General features: G+C 38.5%; 1 long non-coding RNA gene and 1 pseudogene across 1 annotated transcript; one reads left to right on the top strand and one right to left on the bottom strand.

Moving 5' to 3' along the window:
- On the top strand, positions 1–1985 carry LOC125260640. Its single transcript, XR_007183090.1, has 2 exons — positions 1–951; positions 1210–1985. It is a non-coding gene; the product is annotated as an uncharacterized LOC125260640 (long non-coding RNA).
- A 1096-nt stretch (positions 1986–3081) lies between these two features.
- On the bottom strand, positions 3082–5751 carry LOC125260708 (annotated as a pseudogene).
- Positions 5752–7749: the final 1998 nt, after the last annotated feature.

Here is a 7749-nt window from a genome sequence, read left to right as displayed (position 1 = left end):
CCCGTGCACCCGATACACCTGTGAGACTTACCTGAGCTCACAAATACCATCTGCTCTCAACAAACAGACACCAAACTTATGTCACTGATTCATTAAATCATAGCTAATATACATAGAAATCTCTGAAGACAACAATATACTGTTGCAAATAGTGTAGAGATTGTGATTTTATCGTAGATTTGACTGGATGAAAGTGCTTTAGGTTATGATACTACTGGTTAATATTTTCCTGACCCACAAATCCTTGGTTACATCAGTGAAAAATTCAGCGTCTCATTAACTGTCCTATCTGTGCATTTTGTGGAAATATTACCCTGACATTTCACCTAGTCATTGCATTTTGATGACATATTAGAAAAACTAAATTTAAAATCATTATAATTTTTACATTTTATAAATACTGTGACAACAAAATTAACATTCCCACTTTTATAACGATTGTAACGATTTATAAATCGAGGGAACGAAATAGCGAATTGTGAGCACGATTTAGCAAATCGAGGTAACGAAATAGCAAATCGCTCACACAATTTAAAGTACTGAGGGAACGAAATAGCAAATCTTGCACACGATTTAGCGTGGTAAACCGCTACATTATTAAAACGATTAAAAAGAATAAACGAATCATTTAAACAGATTCAATTAAGTTCAAAAGAATCGGTTCAGTAAACGATTCATGTCCAAATGAATCATGTACTAGTTTCGATTCGTTTAAATGCCAGAGGCGGTGTTTAACTTCGTTCAAAGTAGGCTGATACATTTTGGTTGTATTTTTACCGACTGTTTCGCTACAGATGTGTTATCAAACGGGTCAGTGACTTTATTACTTTACATTAACGGAATTTCGCGTTCATAATTACGAAGATTGGTCACAGACTCGTTAAAAAATGACACATAACCTGTCGTACAGTGCAGTGGCGGCAAGAGGAGCACCAGCATCATCTGATACACGTGAGTAAAAGATCATTTTAATACACCTGATACTTTTATCCACAGTTCACTAGACAGTTTACATAGTCTGTGAAGATAGTTTGTGAATCAACTCTTCTAGTTACCTTTTCGAAGAGAGAATTCCCAGACCAGCCCACTATTATTTCGGAATTGCCCTTATGCTGTTGTACAGCATGTTATAGTTTACTGTACATTAAATAGTAACCAGATTTTTCTTTCTATATATAATATGACCCATCCATCAATCAATACCTTCAGAACCACGCTCTGACCTGATGAAGCTGAAGAAATCACTTTGGGATCTGATGACCCAATATCCTGAAGGCATCACTTTAAGTAAAGCTCGCAGGTTCTGCCCACTCCTCCTCGACCCAGAGCTACTGAAGGACCACGCTTCTGTCCGCCAGCTCTTGGCATCCATGCCTGATGTGGTGACACTATGGGGATTCGGTGTCCAGACACTCCTTCTCCCTGCTGACACTAATTGGAACAGGAGAAGTCTTGTGGGATAGCCATTGTTTACAGATAAGTTATCCCACAATACTCTACCATCAAAAAACAGGACACTTAACTACATGAACACTTTCCTCCACTAAACTGTGACCTTTCCATCTTGGCCTGGATGACCATAGAAAATAGCTGTAATAAGAATACATGGATTTTTCATACCACATTTTTTTTAACCACATTTTGACCAGAAGAAGAATTGTATTCTTAAATATAATATAGAAATCGCTGTGTTTACATCTTTGAAGACCACAGAAGCACTTAGTTATGTATGTGGTCACGCACAAATCAGGAAATAACAGCGAAATGTATCCTATATTTCTATGTTTATAACTTTGAATAATAATATTTACACATTTTAACTTTAAATGTTTTGTAAAGAAATGTTCACAAGAACTTGTGACTTTTATATTTTTAATATGATTTTTAAAATATATATACACACACACTATAGTAAATACATGCATCCTCCTAAAAAATAATATTGTCAGAAAGCATCTGCAATAAATGAAAACTTTGATTTTTAAGCATTTATGTGTTTTTTTCCCCAATCATTGATAGATTTTTTGGGGCATATAGATAAAGACCATTATATACATGATGCATTGACTCAACCAGTTCTACAATTTCAAACATGCACACTAACAGGGTGCGTTACAGCTAGTTTGGACCTGTACAGGCTTGTCTGTTGCAACGTAAGCTGTCACATGAGAGATTACATCATGAGAGAAACAAAGCATTACAGTGGTATTACAGCAGTGCAGTCATTTATTGTCATTACAAATAGTACAGCATTCCTTTTCAAAACCACATCTATTAAAATAGAATATAATTCCTTAGCTAAAAATAGATGTCGAAAACAGCTACAAAAGCTTTGGAGGGGTAGTTCACCCAAAAATGAAAAGTATCTAATGATTTACTCATCCTCAAGCCATCCTAGGTGTATCTTCTTTCAGACGAACACAATCTGAGTTATATTATAAAATGTCCTGGCTCTTCCAAGCTTTATAATCGGAGTGAATGGGGGCGAGATTTTGAAGTTTGAAAAGTGCATTCATCCATCATAAAAATAATCCATATGACTTCAGGGGTTGATAAAGGCCTTCTGAAGCGATGTGATGGGTTTATGTAAGAAAAATATCCATATTTGGTTGATTATGATTTAACTTTTATAACTTTAGTTAGTGTGTAATGTTGCTGTTTGATCATAAACAACATCTGCAAAGTTACGACGCTCAAAGTTCAATGCAAAGAGAGAGATTTTCTTTTACAGAAATTGCTTTTTAAGGACTACAACAAATGGTTTGTAGGGACTACAACAAGCTTCTTCCTAGGTTGGTGACATCACTAACCCTAAAATTTACATAAACCCCGTCTCCGAGAACACACAACAAATGTAAGGCTGAACACCGTTACTGACAATCCTCATTTTGGCTGCGTGAGATTCTCCAGCTTTGTTGTTGTTGAGCTGTTAAAGCTCCGCCCTCTTCTGGAAAGGGGGCGGGAGTAGCAGCTCATTTGCATTTAAAGAGACACACACAAAAACAGCGTGTTTTTTTTTTTTTCACACCCAAATAGGGGCAAATTTGACAAGCTATAATAAATGATCTGTGGGGTATTTTGAGCTGAAACTTCACAGACACATTCTGGGACACCAGAGACTTATATTACAATTTGTAAAAGGGGCATAATAGGTCCCCTTTAAAACTTTATAAACTATAATAACTAGCTTCCAGCAGACGGCCTATGCAAATCGACTTACAGCGGAAGAGTAACCTCTGAAGAATTGAGTAACCTCATGATGTATTGACAAACGCAGAAGCACAGAGGATAGAGCAAAACAAAACACTGGTCACGAACTAGAAGTCTAAAATGAGAAATTTTAAGGAGAAATGTTGGAGGATTTTGATATAAGAGAAGAGGAGCTTGAGTTTGTTGAACAGTCCTATTTGTTTGAACCGCGAGAGGCGTCTAAGCTTACGATACTCCTACATCCTGCGTCATACATCACGTCAGAGTTTACTCTTGTGACAAGTCAACTTGCGTAGACTGTCTGCTGGAAGCTAGTTATTTTAGTTTATAAAGTTTTAAATATGGATATTTTTCTTGCAAAAACCCATCGCTTCACTTCAGAAGGCCTTTATTAACTCTCTCGAGCCGTATGGATTATATTTATTATGGATGGATGCATTTATTTGGGCTTCAAAACATGCCCAATATTCACTACCATTATGTGGTGTCGGTTCCAGCCTGGAACAAATCAGCTACTGACAACCATGTTCTCCTCATGAAACGTGGAGTCCTCATTGGACTTTTGCTGCTCCAAGGAAAACAAAGCATTTCAATTGATCGATGCACTTTTTGTTACCTAGCAGCCTACTGTGATTTAACCTTGTAGAATATTGTTAGTGCTGGAACAAAATTCCTATCAGGGTTAGAAACTGAACTGGGGCTTGAAGAACCTTCAAATTTTATGGGTTTTTTTAACAAAAGATACATGTTTCACTTGGCAAACTCGCTGCCACCTTTCCAAGTAGTAACTACCATCAAAGAGTGGATTATACAGTTTCTAGAGTGGCTGACCATGACGATCTTACTTTCTCAATCTCCAGCAGGTAGGCATCAATGTAGTCTCGAGGACTGTCTGGATCCAGAGTTTCTCGGTGAGCTTTGATTGCTTCCCTGAAGAAAGCCTTCAACTCTTCGCCATTCTGATAGATTTTCTGGTGTGGTCCTGGGAAATATTTGATGATGGGAAGCAAGTTAAACACCTGGAAAAGAAAAAGGCTACAGATAACTATGCGGCATTAACAGCAGAAGTTTAGTTTTAACCTGCTCCAAAACACCTGCCTAGAAATTTCTTCTAATTCTGAAGATATTTCCTGCGTCTTAAATTGCATACTCTCAGAGTAGGTACTTCTTTTGAGTAATTGCTTTGTGATCATTAAAAAAAACACTCTACTGTAGCCTTATGGGATAGTAAAGTGTCCACTGGATGCACACTTCAGAATTTAGCTGGAAATTCACTGTCTGGCCCAAAAAAGTCACTTTTACAATTAAATTAGGTAAATACTTCAGTATTGCTGTGATTATTATGCTTCTACCATGTTATATGTTTGGGAACAGTTTTTTTAACCCTAATTTATGGTATGTGTAGCTTTTCATTTCTTAAATAACCATGTAGGAAGACACATGGCCATATTCCAGGATGATTCATCAGGCTCAAAGTGTAAAAGCCAGATCTTAAATTCATTGAATGTCTTTGGGATGTGCTGGAGGAAACTTTACAGAGTGCTGGACTCTTGCATTGTCAATACAAGATCTTGACCAAAAATTGATGCACACCTTGATGGAACAAAAATGTTGTGATGTTATTTCCATCAAGAGGTGCATATGGCCATATTCCAGGATGACATATAACTTTCAAAAAGCTGAGGTTTTGATGCATCATGAGCGACCGCTGGTAAAGTTTGGTAAGTTTTTGCTAAAGAGTAACAACGCAATGTGTCGACAGCCTATGGGAATCAAGTGTGCTGCACAAGTCCTGAAAAGTAAAGCCAAAACATTTCAAATTCGTTTCAAAATCTGGCATTTCAAACCTGGTGGCTGGCTACAGTATAGGTCATAAACCCCGCCCTCTCCATGTTATCAAATGGGACACGAGTCAAACTAAAAAAAATCCAATTACATTTCAAAAAAATGTTTTTCTCAAAGATGGTTTCTGTCATTTTAGGTAGTTCTCATCACGCAGACCTATGTTCAAGTGTATGTTTTCTCAATAAGTTTGTTTTTTGTTAGTCATTTGATGTTATAGAAACAGTGTATGACGTCATGATTGACAGCTGTGGTAGCAATTGAGTCTGCAAGAGCGGGAGTGTGGGCGGGACCTCAGTGCCACAGCTCCACCTTAGTATTGCTACTGTGCAGACTCGGGCTCCGAACAACATAATCGACAACCGTTACTGGGATATTTTGGCTTCATTTTTCTACAGTTGAAGGAAGTGAAGAGGTCCATCTTTTTTACAGTCTATGATTGAGACAGTAGAGCAAGATCCAGTTGGATACTAGGATAGTACTAAGCTAAAAAACATTTTTAAAACTTGTTCATACCTGCCCAACAAGTGACCCTGTATGATTGACATTCTCCTTCAGGATTTCCAAAAGGTATGCAAAGCGCTTGTTATCATAGTCGAACCGATCCCCAAACACGATGGAACAGATAATGTTGGAAACAGCATTGTATATTGCATGTTGGGGGTCAAAAGGCTTGCCTGCAACAAAGAAAACCACATGTTAGTTTTTGGCAAAGAACATATTAATGGTTTAAAGGGAATCTTCGCTATTTGAAATAATAGCTAGCTTGTTGAATAACACATCTGGTTTAATGGCATTTGAAGCTAACCTGAATACTAAGGGCCAGAATTACTAACTGCTAATGCCAGCGCAAACCCTCTTTTGGCGTTAAAAAACTACTGTCAGGATTTACTAAAAACACCAGTGAAAAGTTGCATGTTCTCGCCCCCGAGAACATGCAACAAAGGGGGTGAGGCCATGTTGGGCTGCTTTAGAGAAGAGTAAGAGTTGTTGTAGTAGAGCAGGGGTGTCCAAACTCGGTCCTGGAGGGCTGCAGTCCTGCAGAGTTTAGTTCCAACCAGCTCTAAAACACTTTCTAGTATGCTTTGTTAGACCTTGATTAGCTGGTTCAGGTGTGTTTAATTGGGATTGGAGCTAAACTCTGCAGGGCACTGGCCCTCCAGGACCAAGTTTGGAAACCCCTGTAGTAGAGTGTTGTTGCCATGCCGTCATTTTACGGGCGAACTGCTTCACAAACGAGGGTCAATTCAACACTGGATTTGCACAAAAGATTAACATGACGACACATGCTAGTGGATGAGTTGAATCAACTCCACAGCAACTACATAAATTTATCCACTAACCATTCAGAAACGTCCAGTTTCATTCTAAAAGTTGTAACTTCTTCCTGAGTCTCTCCATCAGTGTCGACTCCGGTTTGAACAATGTAAGGCTGAACACCGTTACTGACAATCCTCATTTTGGCTGCGTGAGATTCTCCAGCTTTGTTGTTGTTGAGCAACCAAAGCACGATCTGTTAAAGCTCCGCCCTCTTTTAGAAAGCAGCCAAGAGCAGCAGCTCATTTGCATTTAAAGTGACACACACAAAAACAGCTTGTTTTTGTTCACACCCAAATAGGGGCAAATTTAACAAGCTATAATAAATGATCTGTGGGGTATTTTAAGCTGAAACTTCACAGACACATTCTGGAGACACCAGAGACTTATATTACATCTTGTAAAAGGGCCATTATAGGTCCCTTTAGGCGCAATAAGAAGCGAAAAAGAACTCAATTTAGTACTGAGAGGCGGCTTTATGTGTGCGCACTTTGGGTGTAACTTCAGTTTAAAAGTGGTACAGGCGGCCTTCCTGAAAAAGATGAACCATTTTGGACCAGGGCTTCCTTCGTGACCTGGATTGTGTTGAGGATTATGGCTGGCTTCCTCCCGAGATACAAAGTGGTCATCTCTCCATACTGAGGCATCTACTCAGAGAAGATTTCACAGCACTTCAACAACTAAAGTGGTTTAGACATCATCTCACTTGTGATAGAAGTCAACATAGCACAAGGAGAACATAAGACACAAAAACAACAAGCTCAAAGCAAAGACTCACTGATCTTACAAACTCCATTGGGTTCTTCAAAAATTGTGGTATGGTACCCACAAAAGGCAGAGGTCTGGGACCAGGAGGAGTTTGACTTTTGTAGGAATTAATCCTGAAGATCTCGAACAGAACCAGAAAGATCAAGCCAAGAAACAGAGCCAGACCTACAGAGGCCAGGGAGGAGGCATTGGGACAGTAAGTTTGACATGCCAGTGCATGCTTGTGTAATAGTTATACTAGTTATTACCGCTAATGCCTCAAGGTTCAATCTAAACATTCAAGACAAGATTATACTTCTGAAAAACACTTATTTTCCCTTTATAAACATACTAGCTCGATCCAAGTGAAGTTCATTCACTGTAAAGCCAGGCAAGTTTAGTAAATTACTGACTAGCTCAAAGCTCTCTACTGCATGTTAATGGGAACGGACAAGTCTACACACTAATCTCGTCTTTGTTATTGAGATTAGGCAAGAGGCCTGGAAGGGAGTGTCAAGGTTACAGAAAAATTATAGCAAAGATAAGCATGAGTTTTCATTTCAGATTGTCATGCACAGTCATGAAATACACCATTTTGAATCAATATAAAATAAAAGGAAACACAGCAGAATG

Source organism: Megalobrama amblycephala, linkage group LG24, assembly GCF_018812025.1.
Source record: "Megalobrama amblycephala isolate DHTTF-2021 linkage group LG24, ASM1881202v1, whole genome shotgun sequence".
In the NCBI taxonomy this organism is placed as follows: Eukaryota; Metazoa; Chordata; class Actinopteri; order Cypriniformes; family Xenocyprididae; genus Megalobrama; species Megalobrama amblycephala.
The sequence above is the reverse complement of the archived record's forward strand: the minus strand, read 5'-3'. Positions and strand labels throughout refer to the sequence as shown.